General features: G+C 43.5%; 1 protein-coding gene across 1 annotated transcript in view; it reads right to left on the bottom strand.

Annotated features, from left to right (window-relative positions):
- The window catches only part of LDAH (lipid droplet associated hydrolase), a 184,967-nt gene that overhangs the window by 95,560 nt on the left and 83,050 nt on the right, over positions 1 to 6,357 (bottom strand). The gene's annotated exons all lie outside the window — the stretch shown is intronic.

Raw genomic sequence — 6,357 nt, forward strand, 5'->3', positions numbered from 1 at the left:
GGAAACAATCTGATAATACAGACAATCAAAGATAAGGGATAATGATTCCTAAGAAACTTAAATGCTGTATGGAGTTGGTAGAGGTTCATAAATGGAGGAGCTGGTACGACGTTTCGCGCACCCAGGCGCTTCTTCAGGTACAGGAGATATCAATTCAAGTGCTCTGGTGTGTATATGTGTCTGGGCGGGTCTGGCGCCCCTGCATAGTCCCCCCTAAAAATAGGAGGGGTACTATGTTAGTCAATTGAGTTTAAGGGGTAAGGAAAAGGGAGGAAGAGACAACAACAACGAGGTGTTTGGGTCGTTCAGGCTGATGGCCACACAGTTTTAGGAGATGAAAAACGGAAAAGGCATGGACCAGGCAGGAGTTTCTGTCTGTTTGTCTTCCAAGATTAGGTCCTCCGATTACCCCCACGCCACCCACATCTACTACCGCTGCCTAACTGCCGCAGCCTGGGTGCGCGAAACGTCGTACCAGCTCCTCCATTTATGAACCTCTACCAACTCCATACAGCATTTAAGTTTCTTAGGAATCATTATCCCTTATCTTTGATTGTCTGTATTATCAGATTGTTTCCCAAACTATGTACATATTTTGCTATGAATTAACCATGCTGTAGGAAGGGTACTTATGGAGAGAGCGCACAGGGAGCTATCTAATCAACTGTTTTTAATTGGATTGTTTTCTAGCCCTTGTTTTTAATGAATGTAATTAAAATTAACTCTTTTATATGAATCTCTTAGTGGAGTAAGTTCCTCTGGTGCTCTCAAAACCCCACTTTCTGTCCTTGTCTAATCTGGTGTATGGTCAGAATGAAATTCTACTGGTGTATCATCAGAACAACATTCTACTGGCATATGGACAGAACACATTTCTACTGGTGTATGGTCAGAATTAAATTCGACTGGTCTATCATCAGAACAACTTTCTACTGGTGTATGGTCAGAATGAAATTCTACTGGTGTATCATCAGAACAACATTCTACTGGCATATGGACAGAACACATTTCTACTGGTGTATGGTCAGAATTAAATTCGACTGGTCTATCATCAGAACAAGATTCTACTGGTGTATGGGTAGAAGAAAATTATATCCGTGTATGGCCAGAATGAAATTCTACTGGTATATGGCCAGAAGAAAATTCTATCCGTGTTTGGCCAGAATGAAATTCTACTGGTGTATGGCCAGAAGAAAATTCTATCCGTGTATGGCCAGGATGGAATTCTACTGGTGTATGGTCACAATTAAATTCTACTGGTGTATAGCCATAACAAAAATTCTACTGGTGTATAGCAAGAAAATGCTATCACTGTATGGCCAGAAGAAAATGCTACCCCTGTATGGCCAGAAGAAAATGCTATCCCTTTATGGCCAGAAGAAAATGCTATCCCTCTATGGCCAGAAGAAAATGCTATCCGTGTATGGCCAGAAGAAAATGCTACCCATGTATGGTCAAAGAGAAAATGCTATCCCTGTATGGCCAGAAGAAAATGCTATCCCTCCATGACCAGAAGAAAATGCTATCCCTGTATAGGCAGAAGAAAATTCTATCCGTGTGGCCAGGACGAAATTCTACTGGTGTATGGTCAGAATTAAATTCTACTGGTGTTTAGACAGAAAAAATTCTACTGGTGTATGGCCAGAAGAAAATTCTATCGGTGTATGGCCAGAAGAAAATTCTATCGGTGTATGGTCAGAGCACAATTCAACTGGGTGTAATGGTCAGAGCAAAATTCTACTGGCGTATGGTCAGGACAAAATTCTACTGCTGTATGGTCAGAATGATATTCTTCTGGTGTATGGCCAGAAGAAAATTATATCCCTGTATGGCTAGAGGAAAATTTGATCCGTGTATGGCCAGGACAAAATTCTACTGGTGTATGGTCAGAGCAAAATTTTATTGGTTTAAGGCCAGAACAAAATTCTACAGGTGAATGGTCAGAACGAAACTCTAGTTGTGTATGGTCAAAATGAAATTCTACTGGTGTATGGTCAGAATTAAATTCTACTTAGCCCTCAGGGGCAGGGCCCTCCTTGAATTGTATTGTGATTGTAATGTCTTCCTTATTTTGTAAAGCGCTGTGCAAACTGTTGGCGCTATATAAATCCTGTATAACAATAATAATAATAATACTTATGTAGGACCAGAACAAAATTCTACTGTTATATGGGCAGTATATGGTGTGTGGCCAATACGAAACTCTAACGGTATATCATCAGAACAAAATCCTACCGGTGTAGACTGAGTATAGTTACCCTTTGTCCATTGACACGCACTGATCATGTCAAATACATCAACCTGGTCCCTTTCACATGCATATTTGCAAACACAGTGAAAAGACTCTATGTTCCCTTTAATTTGTACATACACTAAGCTTTATTAAAGAAGAACAAACACTCACGCTATGAATAATGACGTGATATATAAAAGAGAGAACCAGCAAGCAGATGTGTCCAAAAACATCATATTTCAAACTTTCCTAGTTGCTTTTGTCACTATTGTACTACCACAGATGGAGATAAGATAATTACTTCAATAGATAACAGAAACATTCTTTTGAGGCATTAAGAAGAGTCTGTCAAAGTGTTCCAGCCGATATCTGGTTATCCAAAACAGACTCAAAGATCTAAAGTGAAATGCGGCAGAGCAAGCCTGTTTCATGATCTCAGATTACATGATGTGAAAACTAAAAGTATGCTGGAGAGCGAGCCTTGAATGTTTCTACAGAGAGCACGAAACAGCAAAGATATATCTGAAAAAGATGATTCATTGATACTGGACACTCTCCATACTGCGGTACTGGTCAGCAGGGGTGTGTGTATTCATCTCTAATTCATCACTGTGTTAATTACACCCCCCATCCATCCCAGCTGGCAGATACAATAAAATGAATGCAGCTCTGAATTCATTTAAATATAATTATTCATATTCTATATCAGCAGAGCTCAGACTTAAACAAGGAGAAGCAGCACTGAAAGCCAATCAGGTGAGCTGCAGTGTTGATGGGCTAACAAGGAACATGCTGATAGGAGAAAAGAACAGAGTTGAGCTCATTGATATGCTGCTTCTTATTTCACTGTCCAGTTCGCAGGCTGGGGGAGTGACAAGATCCGTGTTACTTAGCCTGTTGACACCAGCCGTACGCATGTATGTGGCCACATATATACGTACAGGTGGCGCCACTGTTTTGAGCTTGTAGTGCGCTTGCCTGGTGCCCGAGGATTGTGACTTCCAGTCACTGGTTGCAAAAGGGAGCAGGTAGGACAGGCACTTGATCATGTGATCATTGTGACAGCCAATCACAGTAATCAAATGATTGGAAAGCCCAAGGAAACACCCTTAAAAGGGCCGGTGGTATTGCGGTTAAGTGCATAAAAAGGATATTTTTTAAAGTTTTGGATAGAATAGATTGGTATAACCTTTTGTCATGTTACAATTGCTGTCTACGCCCCTGTTGTGGAGACTGACCCCTCTGTTTTTGACCACGGCACTAAGCAAAAATTTAGGGGAATTTCAAAAATTTTGAGTTGTCATCAGCGCAAAAAGTTTAGCTCTACATATACTTACCCAGTGGCGGAACTACCAGTGTCGCAGAGGTCGCGGCCGCGACCGGGCCCTGGAGTTCCGCCACTTGGAGGGGGCCCAGGACAGGAGGAAGGGGCCCCTGGTGACCGCTGATTACCAGGATATTTATTATCCCGGTAACCGCTAATGTCAGTCCTGGGACATCTTCCTCCTGTCCTGGACCCTACATGCTTCACACTGCTCCCCTCACCTTGTTCCGGGCACAGTGTGAAGTATCATCCAGCCGGGTAGCAGCCAATGAGTGGGAGCGGTGTGATCCCCGCCCCCTCATCACACAGAACTGCTGCCTGTGCCGACTAGAGCTGCCGCGGACAGGAAAGGGGAGACAGGGAGCTGGAAGTATGAAGGTGACATGGGGTCCGGGAGCGGAAAGCTGGGGACATGAAGGGGGAGATAATGGGGAGCTGGGGACATGAAAGAGGAGAGTGTTTTTTGTTTTTTTCCCCTTGTCTAAATTAAAAAAAAAAAATCTAATTTGTTTATTCTTGGGGGGAGGGGGGGGGGCTTCATGGATTCTTGCATTGGGGCCCTGAGGTCACTAGTTACACCATTGTACTTACCTGTAGCAAAGAAAAACAGGTCCCCTGCCTTCTAAGTCAAAGCTATGATGTGGCACAGCAGTGTAAATCTCAGAAGTAGACGGACAGAAATACAAATTCTTTTGGCAGATTAAACAGCTTCATTATATGTTTTTCTATCATTGAATTCATCAGCTGTTGGCTTGGAGTTCAGTTTTACTATATACATTAGGCATATGGTGGTTAAACTGTTAAGCAGTTTTCACGTAGCCTTTCCATTCTTTCAGCGGGGGATTTCATGAACCCGAAGCAAAGTATCATGTTCAGGGCAGACTGCTGCAATCCAGCACAGCTCCTAGCTGGTGGTTTCATTGCTGACCCTACTAAAACTTCACACAAAGGTCAACAGGGTTAAACAAAAAACCTTCCACTTGCAGAGCCATGTTAAGTATCTGTGTTAGTCACCAGGCCACCTTGTCTCTCATGTTCCTATTAGAATTGACTTAAATATAGTGTTTCCTTTCACCCCATGCATTCTGTCCGTCTCCTCTTAGCACTGAGTGATTGATTACGTCCAGCTTCTCTAAGCTGACACTAATGTTACTTGTTACTCACAATGAGAGCCCTGCGCTTGTGCTCTGGCATTATCTGGTGAGGGGTTAGGCAACCTTTGCCACGCCAGCTGCTACCAAACCAAACTCCCTCCATCCTCTGTCACCCTACTAATCGGTCTGCATCTGTTTTACAAACACTTTTATTTCTTCCAACCTTTCAGTTCTTATCCTTTGGTAATGCACTTCATATGGCTAAGATGTGCTTTGTCAGACACAGTAGAAAAATTGTATGTTGTGCAATTTCAGTGTGTCATCATTTAAAGTGATATTAAAGCCTCCTTTTTAAAAAAAAATATTTCCTTCAAGGAGACCCACCTTTGCTTGAGGCTGTTGCCGTTTTTCTTTAAAAGTTTTGAAATCCTCGTTTTCTAGTGGGTACCCACAGCAATCTTACCCCCGCCCCCTGTTGTACAGGTGCCACCATCATTTTAATGGAGGCACCCGTGCGCTCTTGTGCCCGCAGTGGCTGTGTGCGTCCATAGACACACACAGCCCTGTGGCAGGCCCCGTCCCTTCTCTCGTTGATTGATGGCAGAAGGAGCCTATGGCTCTCTTTGATTGATGGAAGAAGGAGCCTATGGCTTCTCTGCCATCAGTATCCTCCCCCTGCAACCAGTAGGTTTGGGGAACGGAGGATCACTTCAGGACCAGCGGCGGGGATGAGCATAGCTGACAGGTAAGTGTGGGGGGGTCTGGGAGAAAAAAAAAAGGTGCTGGGCCGTTTTTACCCTAATTAAGAGAATGCATTAAGGTAAAAACCGCCCAGACCTTACTACTACTTTAAGGCTATATTAAAGTAGAACTACGGGCAAAAGCAACAATTACATATACACTGCCTGACCAAAACAAAGTCACACACTCTGATACTTAGTTGGGCCGCCTTTAGCATTGATTACGGCCAGGGTTGCCACCTTTTTATCAAGCGAAACCCGAACACTCTAGCGATGCACAGACATTTGTTTTGGGGAGAATGAGTCGCGGCTTTTTCATATTAAATATCACAGTTGAGACTATTTTCAGTGGGGGGACGGGTTTCTGCTGCCATGAAACCCGAACACAGCATTCAAAACCCGGACTGTCCGGGTCAATCCTGGACCGGTGGCAACCCTAATTACGGCACGTATGAGCTGTGGCATTGTTTCAGTATGCTTATGCAATGTCACAACATTTATTTCCATCCAGAGTTGAATTAATGTTTCACCAAGATCTTGTAGTGAGGACGGGAGAGTCGGACCGCTGCATAAAGTCTTCTCCAGCACACCCCAAAGATTCTCAATGGGGTTAAGGTCTGGTAGTGATCATCAAAGGAGAATTACCCACCACACACTTATGGTAGGGGCACACCGCAGTCACTGAGACCATTCATGGTTTTAAAACGGCGCTGGAAAGAATAGTCACCATTCCTGGCAATTATTACCTGGTGGTTAGGAAGTATTTAAGCAGTTACCTTCACAGGTTCACTGACACTGCTATACCTACTCCATCGTCAACTATAAGCAGAGGATGGGCTGCCTCTAGGTAAGCCCTATTCTCTGTTTGTACATTACTACATACACTGATCAGCCATAACTTTATGACCACTGAGAGGTGAAGTGAATAACATTGATTATCTGGTAACAATGGCACCTGGAAGTGTG

The sequence above is a fragment of the Nanorana parkeri genome, unplaced genomic scaffold (assembly GCF_000935625.1).
Source record: "Nanorana parkeri isolate BGI_ZX_2015 unplaced genomic scaffold, ASM93562v1 scaffold1149, whole genome shotgun sequence".
Taxonomy (NCBI): domain Eukaryota; kingdom Metazoa; phylum Chordata; class Amphibia; order Anura; family Dicroglossidae; genus Nanorana; species Nanorana parkeri.